This window comes from Primulina huaijiensis, chromosome 4 (genome assembly GCF_012295235.1).
Source record: "Primulina huaijiensis isolate GDHJ02 chromosome 4, ASM1229523v2, whole genome shotgun sequence".
Lineage (NCBI taxonomy): Eukaryota > Viridiplantae > Streptophyta > Magnoliopsida > Lamiales > Gesneriaceae > Primulina > Primulina huaijiensis.
The window spans coordinates 26,009,338-26,031,414 of record NC_133309.1 but is presented as its reverse complement, the minus strand read 5'-3'; the positions used below and the strand labels follow the sequence as shown (position 1 = coordinate 26,031,414).

Sequence of the window (22,077 nt, the reverse complement as noted above, 5' to 3'; positions counted from 1 at the left end):
ATTTATGTCTTATAATATAATTTTTAAATAAATATAATATTTTTACAAAAATGAATTGTTACGGTATGTCAAATCTTATCGGATTTTATTTCCAAAAATACTCTCATCACAACGGTCAAATGACGAAGCAATCGCAGCCCCAAATAAATGGCAACACTTGAAAACCCATTGATCCATTATCCCTCTTCGCTCCTCTCCCCCAAATTCGCGCTGATTTCTCCGGCGTTCAAGAATCGAGTGCTTGAAAAGGTGAGAAGAAGACCCATTTGATGCTTCCCCCAATTTTCAAACCTAACGTTCTTATCGATTATCCGTCTCCACTCCTCTCTTCCTACTTCTGGCATCGAGTTGGACAGATTTCTTGGCATTCAAGAATCAACGATTCTTGATTAGGTTCGCGTCTTCTCTTCCTATCACAATAAATTTCTTACTTCGAAGCTTTATATTTTGAAACTTCAATGTTCCCATATTCTGTTCATCGTGTTGCAAAACTTTTGAATCTGATCGTTGCACCGAGTTTTGAACTTTTAATTTTGTTTCTGGTATTCGGCATTGTGTTGAAATTTATTTTTACCAATAGCGGTGGACTTCTGTAATTAGATTACCAATAGATTATTTAATGATCTTCGCTGGAAAATTTTTGATGATTGATATATTTTTTTCATTTTTCTTCAGAAAAATTTGTAAAACATAATTAAAATTGAATATTCTGTAAGTGGAATGTTGTTGTTGTTGTCAACTTGCGTCGCTGACGTTCTGGTTTTCAATTTTGAAGTTTACTGGGAAATCATGTTTCTTGAGAGGTTTGGCGCTGGCTTTGATGAGGCGTTACCTGCTAAGGTATAAAAATTTCATATATCATTAAATTTATAATGTAGTGCAAGAAAGTATTACGGTTTGCAATAGTTATTCATGATTTATAGAAAATCAAAATAATAAATTGGAAATCCCTGTGATGTTTATAAAGTATGAAAAGTTTCATATGTCATCATATTTATATTCTAGTACTAGAAAATATTTCAGATTGCTATCATTATTGATGATTAATATAAAAAACTATATCATAAATTGGTTTGGTTTTTTTTAATGTATTCTTGAGAAAATTTGATATGTATTGTTGGATACTCAGTGGGGTTTTTTTATTTTATTTTAAATCCTTACAAATAGTTATTTTATCGCAATTTTGTTTCATTTCACAATGTTGTACTTTTCTGTAGATCTGAAAAAAAAAAAATTGAGGATCAATAATTTTTTCATTTTTTTGAAAAAATACGAAAAAATTAAAAATCATTTAATATTATTGTTGTAAAAAATTCTTTCATTTGTATGCAGAAAATAGTTTTTGTGAAAAGTTATTTCATTATAAAATGTTAGGCACTTTTAATTTTTTTTTTCCTATAGATCTTTGCTGACAAAACTTTGATGATTAATAATCTTTTTTTTTATTTTTTTCATGAAAATAAAACATAATTAAAACTGAATTTTCTGTAATTTGAATATAATTGCCATTACAGTTTTTTTTCAAAAATATCAATTTTTTTGGGGTTTTTTTTTGAGTTTCTTGTAAATTATATGTGCTAGATTCTTAAATAAAACAACTTATGTGAAAGAAGGGGTTGATTTCCAATCAAGAGGGAGTCTTTTTTTATATTTTAGCATCATCCTTCAATATTATAATTTTACGTGCTAGTTCTTTTTTTATGAGTATCATCAACTTGCATCGATAACCTTATGTTTTAAATTTTGTAGTTAATCGGGAAATCAAGCTTTTTGAGAAGGTTGACGTAGAGCTTGACAAGAAGATGGTCTGATTCTTTTATCCACTATGTATAAAAATGAAGAAACTGAGGCAGACATGCCTTTTTCTTATCTTGGAGATTATGTGACATTTCTTTCAAACGAAGATAAGTAATTTTCTTCTTCCTTATTTTTATCGTTTCAAAATTTGTGGTAATAGAAAATTAGATAATTAAACATCCTAAAACCAAGTCACCTAACTTTGATGTGAGAACTTGATTTTTGCAAAATAGTTCTTCTAGCAGTTTTCATCCCAACGGATTTTTTAATGTTAGAGGAACTATTTTGTTTGGCAAGATTCTCAACAAAATAATTTTATTATGTAATTTGTTGTAAAAAATCGTATTGAAATAGTTTAAAATTTTTTGGAGCTCATCTTTATTTATATTTTTACTTGCAGTATATTTTTTGACGTCTTCCACAAGGACCAAGAACGAGTGGACGGTAATCTCGCATGATTTATGTTGACAACCTTCTTGCTGATATTAGAAAATCGGAGATTGAAGTTTTACAATTCTGATTGAACAATGTAATTCTACTTTCTCTGCCCCTGTGTTATTGGGTTTCGCAGACTCGTTTATGGGTGCATTACTCTCTGACATTTCAAGCGAAGATAAGTGATTTTCCTCTTCCTTATTTTATCATTTCAAAATTGGTGGTGAAAGAACGTTAGATAATTAAACATCCTAAAACCAAGTCGCCTAAAATTTGACATGAGAACTTGATTTTTGCAAAATAATTCTTCTAACAGTTTTCATCCCAACGGATTTTTTATGTTAGAGGAACTATTTTGTTTAGTAAGATTCTCAACAAATCAATAATTTTAATATGTAATTTGTTGTAAAAAATAAAATAAAAATAGTTTAAATTTTTTTGGAGCCATCTTTATTATTAATTTTTACTTCCAGTATTTGTTTTGACGTCTTCCACAAGGACCAAGAATGAGTGGACGGTAATCTCGCATGATTTATGTTGACAACCTTCTTACAGATATTAGAGAATCGAAGGTTGAAGTTTTACAAGTCTATAAAACCCAATGGGTGCAATTACTCTCTCACATTTCAAACGAAGATAAGTGGTTTTTCTCTTCCTTATTTTTGTAATTTCAAAATTGTTGAAAGAAAATTAGATAATTAAACATCTTAAAACCAAGTCACCTAAACATTGACGTGAGAACTTGATTTTTGCAAAATAATTCTTCTAACAGTTTTCATCCCAACGGATTTTTTATGTTAGAGGAATTATTTTGTTTAGCAAGATTCTCGACAAATTAATAATTTTAATATGTTATATGTTGTAAAAAAATCATATTAAAATAGTTTAAATTTTTTTGGAGCTGATCTTTATTATTAACTTTTACTTGCAGTATTTGTTTTGACGTCTTCCACAAGGACCAAGAACGAGTGTTACACTCTAACATTTCAAGCGAATATAAGTGATTTTTCTCTTCCTTATTTTTATCGTTTCAAAATTGGTGGTAAAAGAAAGTTAGATAATTAAACATCCTAAAACCAAGTTACCTAAACTTTGACATGAGAACTTGATTTTTGCGAAATAATTCTTCTAACAGTTTTCATCCCAACGGATTTTTTTATGTTAGAGGAATTATTTTGTTTAGCAAGATTATCAACAAATTAATAATTTTAATATGTAATTTATTGTAAAAAATCATATTAAAATAATTTAAATTTTTTTGGAGTTCATCTTTATTATTAATTTTTACTTGCAGTATTTGTTTTGACGTCTTCCACAAAGACCAAGAACGAGTGTTACACTCTAACATTTCAAGCGAAGATAAGTGATTTTCTTCTTCCTTATTTTTATCGTTTCAAAATTGGTGGAGAAAGAAAGTTAGATAATTAAACATCCTAAAACCAAGTCACCTAAACTTTGACATGAGAACTTGATTTTTGCGAAATAATTCTTCTAACAGTTTTCATCCCAACGGATTTTTTTATGTTAGAGGAATTATTTTGTTTAGCAAGATTCTCAACAAATTAATAATTTTAATATGTAATTTATTGTAAAAAATCATATTAAAATAGTTTAAATTTTTTTGGAGCTCATCTTTATTATTAATTTTTACTTGCAGTATTTGTTTTGACGTCTTCCACAAGGACCAAGAACGAGTGTTACACTCTAACATTTCAAGCGAAGATAAGTGATTTTCTTCTTCCTTATTTTTATCGTTTCAAAATTGGTGGAGAAAGAAAGTTAGATAATTAAACATCCTAAAACCAAGTCACCTAAACTTTGACATGAGAACTTGATTTTTGCGAAATAATTCTTCTAACAGTTTTCATCCCAACGGATTTTTTTATGTTAGAGGAATTATTTTGTTTAGCAAGATTCTCAACAAATTAATAATTTTAATATGTAATTTATTGTAAAAAATCATATTAAAATAGTTTAAATTTTTTTGGAGCTCATCTTTATTATTAATTTTTACTTGCAGTATTTGTTTTGACGTCTTCCACAAGGACCAAGAACGAGTGTTACACTCTAACATTTCAAGCGAAGATAAGTGATTTTCTTCTTCCTTATTTTTATCGTTTCAAAATTGGTGGAGAAAGAAAGTTAGATAATTAAACATCCTAAAACCAAGTCACCTAAACTTTGACATGAGAACTTGATTTTTGCGAAATAATTCTTCTAACAGTTTTCATCCCAACGGATTTTTTTATGTTAGAGGAATTATTTTGTTTAGCAAGATTCTCAACAAATTAATAATTTTAATATGTAATTTATTGTAAAAAATCATATTAAAATAGTTTAAATTTTTTTGGAGCTCATCTTTATTATTAATTTTTACTTGCAGTATTTGTTTTGACGTCTTCCACAAGGACCAAGAACGAGTGTTACACTCTAACATTTCAAGCGAAGATAAGTGATTTTCTTCTTCCTTATTTTTATCGTTTCAAAATTGGTGGAGAAAGAAAGTTAGATAATTAAACATCCTAAAACCAAGTCACCTAAACTTTGACATGAGAACTTGATTTTTGCGAAATAATTCTTCTAACAGTTTTCATCCCAACGGATTTTTTTATGTTAGAGGAATTATTTTGTTTAGCAAGATTCTCAACAAATTAATAATTTTAATATGTAATTTATTGTAAAAAATCATATTAAAATAGTTTAAATTTTTTTGGAGCTCATCTTTATTATTAATTTTTACTTGCAGTATTTGTTTTGACATCTTCCACAAGGACCAAGAACGAGTGTTACACTCTAACATTTCAAGCGAAGATAAGTGATTTTCTTCTTCCTTATTTTTATCGTTTCAAAATTGGTGGAGAAAGAAAGTCAGATATTTAAACATCCTAAAACCAAGTCACCTAAATTTTGACATGAGAACTCGATTTTTGCGAAATAATTCTTCTAACAGTTTTCATCCCAACGGATTTTTTTATGTTAGAGGAATTATTTTGTTTAGCAAGATTCTCAACAAATTAATAATTTTAATATGTAAATTATTGTAAAAAATCATATTAAAATAGTTTAAATTTTTTTGGAGCTCATCTTTATTATTAATTTTTACTTGCAGTATTTGTTTTGACGTCTTCCATTACACTGTAACATTTCAAGCGAAGATAAGTGATTTTCCTCTTCCTTATTTTTATCGTTTCAAAATTGGTGATAAAAAAAAGTTAGATAATTAAACATCCTAAAACCAAGTCACCTAAACTTTGACATGAGAACTTGATTTTTCCAAAATAATTCTTCTAACAGTTTTCATCCCAATGGATTTTTTTATGTTAGAGGAATTATTTTGTTTAGCAAGATTCTCAACAAATTAATAATTTTAATATGTAATTCGTTGTAAAAAATCATATTACAAATAGTTTAAATTTTTTTACTTGCAGTATATATTTTGACGTCTTCCACAAGGATCAAGAACGAGTAGACGGTAATCTCGCACGATTTATGTTGATAACCTACTGATATTATAGAATCGGTGGTTGAAGTTTTACAAGGCTGATTGAACAATGCAATTCTCCTTTCTCTCTGCCCATGTGTTGTTGGGTTTTGCAGACTTGTTTATGGGGTCTCTCTACATTTCAAATGAAGATAAGTGATTTTCCTCTTCGTTATTTTTATCGTTTCAAAATTGGTGGTGAAAGAAAATTAGATAATTAAACATCCTAAAACCAAGTCACCTAAAATTTGACGTGGGAACTTGATTTTTGCATAATAATTCTTCTAACAGTTTTCATCCCAACGGATTTTTTTATTTTAGAGGAACTATTTTGTTTGACAAGATTCTCAACAAATTAATAATTTTAATATGTAATAAGTTGTTGTAAAAATCATATTAAAGTAGTTTAAACTATTTGCTTTGACGTCTTCCACAAGGAACAAGAACGAGTGGACGGTAACCTCGCATGATTTATGTTGACTACCTTATTACTGATATTAGTGAATCAGAGGTTGAAGTTTTACTAGTTTGATTGAACAATGCAATTCTTCTTTCTCTGCCTCAGTGTTATTGGGTTTTGCAGACTTGTTTATGGGTGCAATTACTCTCCGACATTTCAAACCAAGATAAGTTCTTTTCCTATTCTTTATTTTTATTGTTTCAAAATTGGTGATGAATAAAAGATAGATAATTAAACATCCTAAAACCAAGTCAAGAACTTGATTTTTGCAAATAATTCTTCTGACAGTTTTCATCCCAAGGGATTTTTTTATGTTAGAGGAACTATTTTGTTTAGCAAGATTCTCAACTAATTAGTAATTTTAATACTTAATTTGTTGTAAAATATTATATTAAATATTTTAATTTTTTTGGAACTAATCTTTATGATTAATTTTTACCTGCAGTATTTGCTTTGGCGTCTTCCACAAGGACCAAGAACTAGTAAACAATAATCTCGCATGATTTATGTTGATAACCTTCCTACTGATATTATAAAATCGGATGTTGAAGCATAGTTTACGAGGTCTGATTAAAAAATGTAATTCTCATTTCTCTGCCTTTGCGTTATTGGGTTTTGCAGACTTGTTTATGGGTGCAATAACTCTATCGCCTTTCAAACAAAGATAGTGATTTTCCTCTTCCTTTTATTATCATTTCAAAATTGGTAGTGAAAGAAAGTTAGATAATTAAACATCCAAAACCAAGTAACCTAAACGTTGACGTGAGAAATTGATTTTTGCAAAATAGTTCTGATAACAGTTTTCATCCCGAGGGATTTTTTTATGTTAGAAGAACTATTTTGTTTAGCAAGATTCTCAACCAATTAGTAATTTTAATAAGTAATTTGTAAAAATCATGTTAAATATTTTAATTTTTTTTGGAACTCATATTTATGATTAATTTTTAACTGCAGTATTTGTTTTGGCCTCTTCCACATGAACCAAGAACGAGTGAACGGTAATCTCGCATGATTTATGTTGGTAACCTTCCTAATGATATTAGAGAATCGGAGGTTGAAGCATAGTTTACAAGGTTTGATTAAACAATGCAATTCTCATTTCTCCGCCTCTGAGTTATTGGGTTTTGCATACTTGTTTATGGGTGCAATAACTCTCTCGCCTTTCAAACGAAGATAAGTGATTTTCCTCTTCCTTGTTATTATCATTTCAAAATTGGTAGTGAAAGAAAGATAGATAATTAAACATCCAAAACCAGATCACCTAAACTTTGACGTGAGAACTTGATTTTTGCAAAATAGTTCTTATAACAGTTTTCATCCCAAGGGATTTTTTTATGTTAGAAAAACTATTTTGTTTAGCAAGATTCTCTACCAATTAGTAATTTTAATAAGTAATTTGTAAAAATCATGTTATATATTTTAATTTTTTTGGAACTCATATTTATGATTAATTTTTACCTGCAGTATTTGCTTTGGCCTCTTCCACAAGGACCAAAAACGAGTGAACGGTAATCTCGCTGATTTATGTTGGTAACCTTCCTATTGCTATTAGAGAATCGACGGTTAAAAACGTATTTTATGAGTCTGATTGAACAATGCAATTCTCTTTTCTTTGAATCTATGTTATTGGGTTTTGAAGCCTTGTTTATGGGTGCAATACTCTCCGACCTTTCAAGCATAGATAAGTGATTTTCCTCTTCCTTAGTTTTATCGTTTCAAAATTGGTGGTGAAAGAAAGTTAGATGATTAAGCATCCTAAACCAAGTCACCTAAACTTTGACGTGAGAACTTGATTTTTGCAAAATAGTTCTTCAAACAGTTTTCATCCAAAGAGATTTTTTTTATGTTAGAGGAACTATTTTGTTTAGCAAGATTCTCAACCAATTAGTAAGCAAGCGAGAGAACTATATAGAGAGACTGATATATTCCTCAACTTATAGTCTTCGATCCAAAGGTCGGTAAAATTAAATCTGATATCCATTCCAAATGAAATAGTCGTTGGTCACGTCACTATCCACTCTAACAATAGTACACTAAGTAGTGCTTGCGGATTTTTGACACTCTGTTGGGAATCAGAGATTGTTAGTGCGGAAAACTTTATTCAAAATTCAGCTGAGCTCTTACTATTAATTCTGAGTAATCTAAGAGATTGCAAAGAATTGTTGTTTTAGACTGACTGATTTTCTTATGCAAGTTGTTCCATTGGTTGTTTCCAATCAGCTAGACTTTTAAAGCAGTAATCCTTTGCCATCGAATATTTTTCAGTTCGGCAAGGCTTAGGTGTGGGCACCCAAAGTTTTGGGCGTTTAATTTATTTATCTAAATATAGACAGACATACATAAGAATTTATTTTCAAGATGTGGTATTATTGTAAAAATAATAAATTCAAAAATATTAAATAATACATGTATTTGTTCACCCAAAAAAAATTAAATATGAGGCAAAGGCATTAGAAATCACAGAATGAAAATGAAAACATATTTCCAAGGACTACGACTTGACCATAAACTATCATCCAGATAAAGCAAGCAAAGTGGTTGATGCGTTCGTCAGAAGAGCACGAGTAAAGTGACCCTAGCTTCACTCTTTGCTCAGCCATGTCTGCTAGAGACCGTCAAGTTAAATTAGGATCGAGACCAAGTGTAACGTCCCGAAAATTTGAAAGTCCACGTGAACCACATGCATGCAAGTTATTAAATTTCTTTGGTATTTTATTAAATTGTTTTAAAGCATTAAATGCATGTTTATTTCATTAATAAGTGTTTTTAAGTCATGGTTTATTTAAAGTTCATGCATTAAGAATTTAAGTTGCATTTCGAGCTCGAACGAGGAACAGAGACCGGGGATATTTAGGAAAAAATATTTCCGCACTTAAAAATGAAGCAGACGTTTCAGTTGGTATCAGAGCAAGGGTCCTGCATAGGGTTGTGCCACCGCTAGCTTCTGCCGCTCAGTCTTCAAGCTTCAAGTCAGTAAGCTTTTATGATTTAAATGTTTTAAATGTTTTTAATGCTATCAAATGCATGTTTACATGATGTATGCTTTATAGTACATGTTTATCTGTCGTTACGTTTTGAGATTAGATTCTTTAAAATTTTTTATTCATGTTACGACATGAAATGAGAAATTATAAGATTTTCATGCATGCTGGCTTTGTGGTGGAATTGGACATGGATAAGAATTTTGCTTTTGGGCATTAGAAAAGGTTGGAAATGATTTGTCTATATTGATTTTTGGTTAGTAAGTACTGATGTTCTACTCCTTGGGTCACAAAGTTAGTCATGAAGATTATGAATGCTTTTGGGACTTGTAGATTTTTTAAGAAATTACTGATGGTTCGTGGTTGCTAGTTGAGTTAATTTTTGAGGATTCCGTGTAAGGATTAATGATACGAAAACTACGACGATCTTTGGAAGTATAAAACGTAGAATTTATTTAGGATGCATGCTCGACCTAGTTAGATTTAAGGATTGAATTGCATGAATTGAAAATTTTAAAGACCCAATTGTGATAACCCATAATTTGAGGACCTAAGTGCAAAAACAAAATTCCAAGGGACTATTTTTGAATTTACCGAATTTTGGGAATAAATTATGAGTTTCGAGAATTTTAAGATTTAATGAGGCTAAAAGCGAAAAAAAAAATTATGAGGACAAAATTGCAAATTTCGAAAAGTTGAGGGACCAAAATGTAATTTTCGAGAAATTTAAAGGCCAAATTGCCAATCTCGAAATTTTTGAGGATTAAATTCGAACTTTTGATGAACACTTGGGTTAAATCGGTAATTTTTCGAGGTTATGAGAATTGATTTTGGGTCTATTAAGCTTAAAATTATTGAACTTTATGTTACGAGAAACCTATAAAATGGAATTAGGAAAGCCAAGAACACATGGGTAATGGTGGAATTTTCAAAATTAAGGACAAATTGGATAATGTTTGAGGAAATTAAGAATTAATGTGGCAATTTTAAGAAACTTGGGGGATTAGTTTAGCAGTAAATGAAAATTGAATGGTTTAAATGATGGGAATTTTCGGTGATTTAGGCTTGAAGGATATTTAGAACCTTTAGATATCTGGGTTATAATGTTATAAGGATGGCAATCAAGGACATTGTAGTATGAATCAAACTTGGGCTTGAAAATTTAAGCGTTAGTGAAATAATGTTGTGGCAAATTAAGAATTTAAAGTGATGACAATTTAAGGTAAAGTTGATCAATTAGTTAAGTTATAAGATTAGACTGTTGGTTAACTTATTTTTGGGAGCTTAGGGTTTGATGTAACATAAGTTTTAGTCATGATCTTAACAGTTAAAGTTATACCTTTGTTGGAATTTAATTTTTCTAGAAAGTTGGGTATGATTGATGGTTAGATTACTTGATAGACGTGTGTAGGAATTGAGGCAGACACCTTGTTTTGGGAAATATTCGAAAGTCATTAAGAAACTTGGGACTAAGCGGATATGTGTGTTGGAGTTATACTATCTATTACTACTTGGGTTGAGTAAGCTTGAATTTCAAGTTTATGAGATAAGTGTTTATACGGAAATTTTGGGTGAAATAAAAACAAAAATGAATTAGTTGTGTTCAACATAGGTTACCAATGAACGAAAAATAAGATTTTTGTCAAGTAAGAACTCTAAAATCTTGATATGAGGATTCTAGAACTCTATGAGTTATAAGTGAAGTTGATTTATTAGAGTTAGTTCATCATTAATAAGGGAGAACTTACTAAGTTTTATACGCTAGAATTATTTAAGCATTAAGGATACGTAAGAATGCGACATTTGTTTCAAGGAGGAAAGTCCAAGGGTCCAAGGCCTAAACTATATCATAATTAGGAAGAAAATAGTTTAAGAATGTAATTGGTGTTATAATTGTGTTATAATACAGGTAGAAGATCGATATTGTATATTTTAGGTTCAATGGATTAAAACTACTCGAATTTAAGTTTTGCAACAATTTGATATTTGGGATGTACTCGTAAATAGTTAAATTACGTTATTTTGGTGCCTTAAAGTAAAGATTCGATTCAAGGATCTTAGGCTAATATTATTATGGGGTCGAGATAAGGTTTAACTTTTAAGTGTATTACCGATGATAGAAGTCGTTTAGTAATATTTGGTGCTAAGATCTCTTAAGTCGAACTGCATAAATGATAATGTAATAGGTTGGTGAACAGCTTGGGAATAGTATAAGAAAAGTAAAGTGCGATAAGTTTGGACTGCCATTACTGAGATTGGGAATTGTGTGAAAATTCAAAATTCGAGGTCATAGCAGAATAGAACTAAGTCACCATAGGTCGTTTAAAGTTGCGATTCGCATACGAGGATGTTGAATGCAAATTTAATTGGAATTGAGGAGACATAAGGACAGCCTAGCACTTATTTTATTAGAGTAGCGCAGCGGAAGCGTGGATTATTGAGATACTATAATTAAGAATATAAACTTTTTGATTATCAAGGATAAGCGGATTTCGGGGGACGAAATTCAATTTAAGGGGGGTAGATTGTAACGTCCCGAAAATTTGAAAGTCCACGTGAACCACATGCATGCAAGTTATTAAATTTCTTTGGTATTTTATTAAATTGTTTTAAAGCATTAAATGCATGTTTATTTCATTAAGAAGTGTTTTTAAGTCATGGTTTATTTAAAGTTCATATATTAAGAATTTAAGTTGCATTTCGCGCTCGAACGAGGAACGGAGACCGGGGATATTTAGACAAAAATATTTCCGCACTTGAAAATGAAGCAGACGTTTCAGTTGGTATCAGAGCAAGGGTCATGTATAGGGTTGTGCCACCGCGAGCTTCTGCCGCTCGGTCTTCAAGCCTCAAGTCTGTAAGCTTTTATGATTTAAATGTTTTAAATGTTTTTAATGTTATCACATGCATGTTTACATGATGTATGTTTTATATTACATGTTTATCTGTCGTTATGTTTTGAGATTAGATGCTTTAAAATTTTTTATGCATGTTACGACATGAAATGAGAAATTATAAGATTTTCATGCATGTTGGCTTTGTGGTGGAATTGGACATGGATAAGAATTTTGCTTTTGGGCATTAGAAAAGGTTGGAAATGATTTTTCTATATTGATTTTTGGTTAGTAAGTACTGATGTTCTACTCCTTGGGTCACAAAGTTAGTCATGAAGATTATGAATGCTTTTGGGACTTGTAGATTTTCTAAGAAATTACTGATGGTTCGTGGTTGCTAGTTGAGTTAATTTTTGAGGATTCCGTGTAAGGATTAATGATACGAAAACTACGACGATCTTTGGAATTATAAAACGTAGAATTTATTTAGGATGCATGCTCGACCTAGTTAGATTTAAGGATTGAATTGCATGAATTGAAAATTTTAAAGACCCAATTGTGATAACTCATAATTTGAGGACCTAAGTGCAAAAATAAAATTCTAAGAGACTAGTTTCGAATTTACGGATTTTGGGATTAAATTATGAGTTTCGAGAATTTTAAGATTTAATGAGGCTAAAATCGAAAAAAAAAATTATGAGGACAAAATTGCAAATTTCGAAAAGTTGAGGGACCAAAATGTAATTTTCGAGAAATTTAAAGGCCAAATTGCCAATCTCGAAATTTTTGAGGATTAAATTCGAACTTTTGAGGAACACTTGGGTTAAATCAGTAGTTTTTCGAGGTTATGAGAATTGATTTTGGGTCTATTAAGCTTAAAATTATTGAACTTTATGTTACGAGAAATCTATAAAATGGAATTAGGAAAGCCAAGAACATATGGTAATTGTGGAATTTTCAAAATTAAGGACAAATTGGATAATGTTTGAGGAAATTAAGTATTAATGTTGCAATTTTATGAAACTTGGGGGACTAGTTTAGCAGTAAGTGAGAATTGAATGGTTTAAATGATGGGAATTTTCTGTGATTTAGGCTTGAAGGATATTTAGAACCTTTAGATATCTGGGTTATAATGTTACAACGAATGGCAATCAAGCACATTGTAGCATGAATCAAACTTGGGCTTGAAAATTTAAGCGTTAGTGAAATAATGTTGTGGCAAATTAAGAATTTAAAGTGATGACAATTTAAGATAAAGTTGATCAATTAGTTAAGTTATAAGATTAGACAGTAGGTTAACTTATTTTTCGGAGCTTAAGGTTTGATGTAACATAAGTTTTAGTCATGATCTTAACAGTTAAAGTTATACCTTTGTTGGAATTTAATTTTTCTAGAAAGTTGGGTATGATTGATGGTTAGATTACTTGATAGACGTGTGGAGGAATTGAGGCAGACACCTTGTTTTGGGAAATATTCGAAAGTCATTAAGAAACTTGGGACTAAGCTGATATGTGTGTTGGAGTTATACTATCTATTACTACTTGGGTTGAGTAAGCTTGAATTTCAAGTTTATGAGATAAGTGTTTATACGGAAATTTTGTGTGAAATAAACACAAAAAGGAATTAGTTGTGTTCAACATAGGTTACCAATGAACGAAAAATAAGATTTTTGTCGAGTAAGAACTCTAAAATCTTGATATGGGGATTCTAGAACTCTATGAGTTATAAGTGAAGTTGATTTATTAGAGTTAGTTCATCATTAATAGGGGAGAACTTACTAAGTTTTATACGAAAGAATTATTTAAGCATTAAGGATACGTAAGAATGCGACATTTGTTTCAAGGAGGAAAATCCAAGGGTCCTAGGCTTAAACTATATCATAATTAGGAAAAAAATAGTTTAAGAATGTAATTGGTGTTATAATTGTGTTATAATACAGGTAGAAGATCGATATTGTATATTTTGGGTTCAATGGATTTACACTACTCGAATTTAAGATTTGCAACAATTTGATATTTGGGATGTACTCATAAATAGTTAAGTTACGTTAATTTGGTGCCTTAAGGTAAAGATTCGATTCAAGAATCTTAGGCTAATATTATTATGGGGTCGAGATAAAGTTTAACTTTTAAGTGTATTACCGAGGATGGAAGTCGTTTAGTAATATTTGGTGCTAAGATCTCTTAAGTCGAACTGCATAAATGATATTGTAATAGGTTGATGAACAGCTTGGGTATAGTATAAGAAAAGTTAAGTGCGATAAGTTTGGACTGCCCTTACTAAGATTGGGTATTGTGAGAAAGTTCAAAATTCGAGGTCATAGCAGAATCGAACTAAGTCACCATAGGTCGTTTTAAGTTGCGATTCGCATACGACAATGTTGAATGCAAATTTAATTGGAATTGAGGAGACATAAGGACAGCCTAGCACTTATTTTATTAGAGTAACGCAGCGGAAGCGTGGATTATTGGGATACTAGAATTAAGAATCTATACTTTTTGATTACCGAGGATAAGCGAATTTCGGGGGACGAAATTCAATTTAAGGGGGGTAGATTGTAACGTCCCGAAAATTTGAAAGTCCACGTGAACCACATGCATGAAAGTTATTAAATTTTTTTGGTATTTTATTAAATTGTTTTAAAGCATTAAATGCATGTTTATTTCATTAATAAGTGTTTTTAAGTCATGGTTTATTTAATGTTCATGCATTAAGAATTTAAGTTGCATTTCGCGCTCAAACGAGGAACGGAGACCGGGGATATTTAGGAAAAAATAATTTCGCATTTAAAAATGAAGCAGACGTTTCAGTTGGTATCAGAGCAAGGGTCCTGTATAGGGTTGTGCCACCGCCTGCTTCTGCCACTCAGTCTTCAAGCCTCAAGTCTGTAAGCTTTTATGATTTAAATGTTTTAAATGTTTTTAATGCTATCACATGCATGTTTACATGATGTATGCTTTATATTCCATGTTTATATGTCGTTATGTTTTGAGATTAGATGCTTTAAAATTTTTTATTCATGTTACGACATGAAATGAGAAATTATAAGATTTTCATGCATGTTGGCTTTGTGGTTGAATTGGGCATGGATAAGAATTTTGCTTTTGGGCATTAGAAAAGGTTGGAAATGATTAGTCTATATTGATTTTTGGTTAGTAAGTACCGATGTTCTACTCCTTGGGTCACAGAGTTAGTCATGAAAATTATGAATGATTTTGGGACTTGTAGATTTTCTAAAAAATTACGGATGGTTCGTGGTTGCTAGTTGAGTTAATTTTTGAGGATTCCGTGTAAGGATTAATGATTCGAAAACTACGACGATCTTTGAAAGTATAAAACGTAGAATTTATTTAGGATGCATGCTCGACCTAGTTAGATTTAAGGATTGAATTGCATGAATTGAGAATTTTAAAGACCCAATTGTGATAACCCATAATTTGAGGACCTAAGTGCAAAAATAAATTCTAAGAAACTATTTTCGAATTTACCGAATTTTGGGATTAAATTATGAGTTTCGAAGAATTTTAAGATTTAATGAGGCTAAAATCGAAAAAAAAAATTATGAGGACAAAATTGCAAATTTCGAAAAGTTGAGGGACCAAAATGTAATTTTCGAGAAATTTAAAGGCCAAATTGCCAATCTCGAAATTTTTGAGAATTAAATTCGAACTTTTGAGGAACACTTGGGTTAAATCAGTAATTTTTCAAGGTTATGGGAATTGATTTTGGGTCTATTAAGCTTAAAATTATTGAACTTTATGTTACGAGAAACCTATAAAATGGAATTAGGAACGCCAAAAACGTATGGGTAATTGTGGAATTTTCAAAATTAAGGAAAAATTGGATAATGTTTGAGGAAATTAAGAATTAATGTTGCAATTTTAAGAAACTTGGGGGACTAGTTTAGCAGTAAGTGAGAATTGAAAGGTTTAAATGATGGGAATTTTCTGTGATTTAGGCTTGAAGGATATTTAGAACCTTTAGATATCTGGGTTATAATGTTAAAGGAATGGCAATCAAGGACATTGTAGGAAGAATCAATCTGGTGAAATAATGTTGTGACAAATTAAGAATTTAAAGTGATGACAATTTAAGTTAAAGTTGATCAATTAATTAAGTTATAAGAGTAGACAGTAGGTTAACTTATTTTTGGGAGCTTAAGGTTTGATGTAACATAAGTTTTAGTCATGATCTTAACAGTTAAAGTTATACCTTTGTTGGAATTTAATTTTTCTAGAAATTTGGGTATGACTGATGGTTAGATTACTTGATAGACGCGTGTAAGAATTGAGGCAGACACCTTGTTTTGCGAAATTTTCGAAAGTCATTAAGAAACTTGGGACTAAGCGGATATGTGTGTTGGAGTTATACTATCTATTACTACTTGGGTTGAGTAAGCTTGAATTTCAAGTTTATGAGATAAGTGTTTATACGGAAATTTTGGGTGAAATAAAAACAAAAAGGAATTAGTTATGTTCAACATAGGTTACCAATGAACGAAAAAAAAGATTTTTATCGAGTAAGAACTCTAAAATCTTGATATGGGGATTCTAGAACTCTATGAGTTATAAATGAAGTTGATTTATTAGAGTTAGTTCATCATTAATTGGGGAGAACTTATTAAGTTTTATACGCTAGAATTATTTAAGCATTAAGGATACGTAAGAATGCGACATTTGTTTCAAGGAGGAAAGTCCAAGGGTCCTAGGTCTCAACTATATTATAATTAGGAAGAAAATAGTTTAAGCATGTAATTGGTGTTATAATTGTGTTATAATACAGGTAGAAGATCGATATTGTATATTTTGGGTTCTATGGATTAACACTACTCGAATTTAAGATTTGCAACAATTTGATATTTGGGATGTACTCGTAAATAATTAAGTTACGTTATTTTGGTGCCATATGGTAAAGATTCGATTCAAGGGTCTTAGGCTAATATTATTATGGGGTCGAGATAAGGTTTAACTTTTAAGTTTATTACCGAGGATGGAAGTCGTTTAGTAATATTTGGTGCTAAGAATTTAAGTTGCATTTCGGGCTCGAACGAGGAATGGAGACCGGGGATATTTAGGAAAAAATATTTCCGCACTTAAAAATGAAGCAGACGTTTCAGTTGGTATCAGAGCAAGGGTCCTGCATAGGGTTGTGCCACCGCCAGCTTCTGCCGCTCAGTCTTCAAGCCTCAAGTCTGTAAGTTTTTATGATTTGAATGTTTTAAATGTTTTTAATGCTATCACATGCATGTTTACATGATGTATGCTTTATAGTACATGTTTATCTGTCGTTATGTTTTGAGATTAGATGCTTTAAAATTTTTAATGCATGTTACGACATGAAATGAGAAATTATAAGATTTTCATGCATGCTGGCTTTGTGGTGGAATTGGACATGGATAAGAATTTTGCTTTTGGGCATTAGAAAAGGTTGGAAATGATTTGTCTATATTGATTTTTGGTTAGTAAGTACTGATGTTCTACTCCTTGGGTCACAAGTTAGTCATGAAGATTATGAATGCTTTTGGGACTTATAGATTTTCTAAGAAATTACTGATGGATCGTGGCTGCTAATTGAGTTAATTTTTGAGGATTCCGTGTATGGATTAATGATACGAAAACTACGACGATCTTTGGAAGTATAATACATATAATTTATTTAGGATGCATGCTCGACCTAGTTATATTTAAGGATTGAATTGCATGAATTGAAATTTTAAGAACCCAATTGTGATAACCCATAATTTGAGGACCTAAGTGCAAAAACAAAATTCTAAGGGACTATTTTCGAATTTACCGAATTTTGGGATTAAATTATGAGTTTCGAGAATTTTAAGATTTAATGAGGCTAAAATCGAAAAAAAAAATTATGAGGACAAAATTGCAAATTTCGAAAAGTTGAGGGACCAAAATGTAATTTTCGAGAAATTTAAAGGCCAAATTGCCAATCTCGAAATTTTTGAGGATTAAATTCGAACTTTTGAGGAACACTTGGGTTAAATCAGTAATTATTCGAGGTTATGGGAATTGATTTTGGGTCTATTAAGCTTAAAATCATTGAACTTTATGTTACGAGAAACCTATAAAATGGAATTAGGAACGCCAAAAACGTATTGATAATTGTGGAATTTTCAAAATTAAGGACAAATTGGATAATGTTTGAGGAAATTAAGAATTAATGTTGCAATTTTAAGAAACTTTGGGGACTAGTTTAGCAGTAAGTGAGAATTGAATGGTTTAAATGATAGGAATTTTCGGTGATTTAGGCTTGAAGGATATTTAGAACCTTTAGATATCTGGGTTATAATGTTATAAGGAATGACAATCAAGGACATTGTAGGACGAATCAATCTTGGGCTTGAAAATTTAAGCGTTAGTGAAATAATGTTGTGGCAAATTAAGAATTTAAAGTTATGACAAGTTAAGGTAAAATTGATCAATTAGTTAAGTTATAAGATTAGACAGTAGGTTAACTTATTTTTGGGAGCTTAAGGTTTGATGTAACATAAGTTATAGTCATGATCTTAACAGTTAAAGTTATACCTTCGTTGGAATTTAATTTTTCTAGAAAGTTGGGTATGATTGATGGTTAGATTACTTGATAGACGTGTGTAAGAATTGACGCAGACACCTTGTTTTGCGAAATTTTCGAAAGTCATTAAGAAACTTGGGACTAAGCGGATATGTGTGTTGGAGTTATACTATCTATTACTGCTTGGGTTGAGTAAGCTTGAATTTCAAGTTTATGAGATAAGTGTTTATACGGAAATTTTGGGTGAAATAAAAACAAAAAGGAATTATTTGTGTTCAACATAGGTTACCAATGAACGAAAAATAAGATTATTATGGAGTAAGAACTCTAAAATCTTGATATGGGGATTCTAGAACTCTGTGGGTTATAAGTGAAGTTGATTTATTAGAGTTAGTTCATCATTAATAGGGGAGAACTTATTAAGTTTTTACGCTAGAATTATTTAAGCATTAAGGATACGTAAGAATGCGACATTTGTTTCAAGGAGAAAAGTCCAAGGGTCCTAGGCCTCAACTATATTATAATTAGGAAGAAAATAGTTTAAACATGTAATTGGTGTTATAATTGTGTTATAATACAGGTAGAAGATCGATATTGTATATTTTGGGTTCTATGGATTAACACTACTCGAATTTAAGATTTGCAACAATTTGATATTTGGGATGTACTTGTAAATAGTTAAGTTACGTTATTTTGGTGCTGTAAGGTATAGATTCGATTCAAGGATCTTAGGCTAATATTATTATGGGGTCGAGATAAGGTTTAACTTTTAAGTGTATTACCGAGGATGGAAGTCGATTAGTAATATTTGGTGCTAAGATCTCTTAAGTCGGACTGCATAAATGATAATGTAATAGGTTGGTGAACAGCTTGGGTATAGTATAAGAAAAATAAAGTGCGATAAGTTTGGACTGCCATTACTAAGATTGGGAATTGTGAGAATATTCAAAATTCGAGGTCATAACAGAATAGAACTAAGTCACCATAGGTCGTTTTAAGTTGCGATTCGCATACGAGGATATTGAATGCAAATTTAATTAGAATTGAGGAGACATAAGGACAGCCTAGCACTTATTTTATTAGAGTAGAGCAGCAGAAGCGTGGATTACTAGAATTAAGAATCTAAACTTTTTCATTATCGAGGATAAGCGAATTTCGGGGGACGAAATTCAATTTAAGGGGGGTAGATTGTAACGTCCCGAAAATTTGAAAGTCCACGTGAACCACATGCATGCAAGTTATTAAATTTCTTTGGTATTTTATTAAATTGTTTTAAAGCATTAAATGCATGTTTATTTCATTATTAATAAGTGTTTTTAAGTCATGGTTTATTTAAAGTTCATGCATTAATAATTTAAGTTGCATTTCGCGCTCGAACAAGTAACGGAGACCGGGGATATTTGGGAAAAAATATTTCCGCACTTAAAAATGAAGCAGACGTTTCACCAAGTATTGACAAAGGTTAAAGAACAAGTCAAAGAAAAAAGTCTCCAGATCTTCAGATCGACGACAAAGAAGTCCTATGGATGAAAGGACGCCTCTGCATACCCAACACTGATAACCTTTGCCAGGAGGTGATGACCGAAGCAAATAAGTCAAAGTTCTCGATCCATCCTGGTAGTAACAAAAATGTACAGAGACCTCAAGAAGAATTTTTGGTGGAACGGAATGAAGAGGGATGTAGCATAATTTGTCTTTAAATGTCAAGTGTGTTAGCAGGTCAAGACCGAGCATAAACGACCTAGAAGATTACTGAAACCATTAGAAATCACATAATGGAAATGAGAACATATTTCCATGGATTTCGTATTTGGTTTTTCAAAGTCAAGACAGAGTCATGACGGGATATGGATAATCATAGATAGACTCACAAAATCTGTGCATTTCTTTCCCGTTGCGTGAATTACAATCTTGACAAGTTGGCTACTCTATACATGGATAACATTGTGCGACTACATGAAGTGCCAACAAACATCTTGTCGGAGAGAGATCCAAGATTTGTGTAATGTTTTTGGTAGAGCTTTCAAGAAGTCATGAGAATGAAATTTACTCTTAGTACAACTTATCATTCTCAAACCGATGGTCAAATAGAGAGAATGATTCAAACCCTAGAGGATATGCTAAGAGCCTGTTCCCTAGACTTCACTAAAAATTGGAGTGAACATTTACCTCTGATAGTGTTCACTTACAATAACAGTTATCTCAAGAGTATTGAAATGGCTCTATGTAAAGCCCGTGTCGATCAACACTGTACTAGGACGAAAGAGAGGAGATAGTCATAATTGGTCCAGAACTAATCCAAGCAACAATGGACAAAGTGGCTAACATTAAAGACAAATTCAAGGCTGCACAAGGTCGGCAAAAAAGTTGGGTCGATCTTAAAAAGAGGTGAGTGGAATTCAAAGTTGGTGAAAAAGCTTATATAAGGGTTTCATCGATGAAAGAAGTCATTCGATTCAGTAAAACAGGAAAAATGAATCCCCGGTATGTTGGACCTTCAAAATTTTAGAGAGAGTGGGCAATTTGGCTTAAATTCTAGCATTGCCACTGGGATATGTATCGAATCCACAATGTATTCCACGTGTCCCAACTAAGAAAATACATCTCAGACCCAAGCTATGTGTTGAAAGTGGAACCACTCATGATCGAAGGTAACTTGGGGGAAAACTGAAACATGAAGAGGTCTATATTCGGATTGTGATACCAATGACCAAGTACTGAGACGACGTACCATCTCCTACGTGAAGGTGCAATAGTCCAATCACACAGAACATGAAGCTATTTGGGAGTTTGAATGGAAAATGCGCAAACAATATCCCTACTTGTTTGAAGACCCAGCCAACTCAAGTTTCGAGAACGAAACTTCCAATAAAGAGGGCGGGATGTGAGAGTAGAAGACATCCCAAAGACAGCCTTCAGAACAAACTACGAGAATTACGAGTTCACGATAATGCCATTTGGATTGACAAATGCTCCAACAGTCTTCATGGACCTTATGAACATAATGTTCAAGATGTTTTTTGACAAATTTATAGTGGTATTCATTGATGATATCTTTGTCTAATCTCCCAACGAGGAAGACAACTAAGAGCAACTCCGCCTCACCCTACAGACATTAAAGTAGAAGAAATTCTATGCCAAGTTCCAAAAAGTGTGAATTGTGGTTAAGGAATGTGTCCTTCTTAGGTCATGTGATCTCGGAATCAGGAGTGTCAGTGGACCCGAAGAAGTAGAGGCAATTCTAGATTGGGCTAAAACCTAATAATGCAACCAACATTAGGAGCTTCCTTGAATTAGCTGGCTATTGTCGAAAGTTCGTCGGAAGTTTCTCTTCGATGGTCATGCCACTGACAAAACTCAGAAAGAAGAACTCCAAATTCTTCTGGAACGAAGAATCTGAGAGAAGTTTTCTGACGTTGAATGAAAAGCTCGCATCCACGCCAGTGATAGTATTACCTAGAGGATAAGGGTTTTACCATATATAGTGATGCATCAAAGGTAGGTCTAGGATGCATACTTATGCAAGAAGATAGGGTCATTGCCTATGCATCGAGGCAACTG

General features: G+C 31.6%; 2 long non-coding RNA genes across 3 annotated transcripts; both read left to right on the top strand.

The window, feature by feature from the left end:
- The first annotated feature begins 155 nt into the window (after positions 1–155).
- LOC140975827 (uncharacterized) lies at positions 156–6,421 on the top strand. 2 transcript variants are annotated; one of them, XR_012175061.1, is made up of 5 exons: positions 156–393; positions 776–840; positions 1,750–1,908; positions 5,661–5,704; positions 6,297–6,421. It is a non-coding gene; the product is annotated as an uncharacterized lncRNA (long non-coding RNA). The 2 variants fall into 2 exon arrangements; XR_012175060.1 differs by lacking the exons at positions 5,661–5,704; positions 6,297–6,421 and adding exons at positions 2,198–2,241; positions 5,388–5,612.
- A 6-nt stretch (positions 6,422–6,427) lies between these two features.
- Positions 6,428–21,444, top strand: LOC140975828 (uncharacterized). The gene is made up of 2 exons (XR_012175062.1): positions 6,428–6,551; positions 21,032–21,444. It is a non-coding gene; the product is annotated as an uncharacterized lncRNA (long non-coding RNA).
- The last annotated feature ends 633 nt before the right edge of the window (positions 21,445–22,077 follow it).